Source organism: Gavialis gangeticus, unplaced genomic scaffold (genome assembly GCF_001723915.1).
Source record: "Gavialis gangeticus isolate Ggan-Ray unplaced genomic scaffold, GavGan_comp1, whole genome shotgun sequence".
Classification (NCBI taxonomy): domain Eukaryota; kingdom Metazoa; phylum Chordata; order Crocodylia; family Gavialidae; genus Gavialis; species Gavialis gangeticus.
In genome coordinates this window covers 828,063-829,308 of record NW_017728993.1, presented here as the reverse complement: position 1 = coordinate 829,308, position 1,246 = coordinate 828,063, and positions in this window count along the sequence as shown.

Here is a 1,246-nt window from a genome sequence, read left to right as displayed (position 1 = left end):
CCCCCCCCCCCCCCCCCCCCCCCCCCCCCCCCCCACAGCTGCCTTGCCCAGGCTAGCTCCGGCCCTTTAAGAAAAAAAACCCAAAAAATTAACCCCCCCCCACACTCACCGCTCCTGCCAGTGGGGGGGGGGCAATCCCTCCTGCCCCCTACTATGTGGGGGGCTCTGTACAAGTCCCTGAGGCCGCATGAGGAGTAGAGCCCCATGGTCCCCTCCTTCCTCCCCCAGTCTCCCTCCCCTGCCCCTAGTACTTACTAGCTCAGATATGGCTGCAGCTCCCTGCTGCAGTCACCAGGGACTGCCTAAATCATCAAAGCTCTCCACATCTTTTCCAAAGATGTGGAGAGCTTTGAATCAATTTGGACCTTTAAATTGTTCCCCTGGTTCAATTCAGATTTAGAGACTCAGCCACCGAATCAGGCCAAATCTCCTCCAAATCGAATCACCATCCAAAGCTTTGCACAGCCCTACTAGGCAGCCAAATAAGAGAGAGATGGAGTGTATGGCCCACTATGTGATGGCTACTGCCCTAGATAGGAAAGGGGACTGGGTCCTAGTCTGGACCCTTGCTCCCAGTGGGACAAAAAAATCTCTAGTACACTGATCTTCATCCATTTTATCCACTCACTATTAAATGCAAGTAGCAGCAGCTCAGCTTCAAAAAGAACTACTGGACAGGGACCTGGGTAATGCCTAACCTACAGTACGGGGGTTAATGCCTTATATTAGGAGCAGGGCAGAGATATGCAGGTTCCAACCCCTATGGACAAGGCAGGCCTAGAACCCAAGTTTCTACTTTCCTCAGCAAGTGCCCTTATTACTGAGCCACTGCAGCTAAAATATGGTTGGGCCCTCCTGCTCTTTGTTTTTCCTGGATCGTTGCTAAGGTACATGTATGCACGCCCAGTGAGTGAATAATCAGTGTCTATGGACACACATTTATGTGCCCACAGTGCAGAGGCAGGGTCTAAAACACCCAGGTATGCAGCTAGAAAACTGCCATTTAGGTACACAAAGGGAAACAGAATTTTGTTGACAAAAAACTCTCCCCCAATAGGAAACTAATTTGGACCAACTTCTTACAAACATTTAAAAATCTATTATTATTTTTTAATAGTAAAGGGAACTAAAGTGTATGGCTAAACTCTGAAAAACAAAACCTTCCAAACTGCCTTCTAAATTACTGCTATCAAGCCACATAAATTCACTCCCAGAACATACATCAGGGAGTGTTAATGAGAGTTCA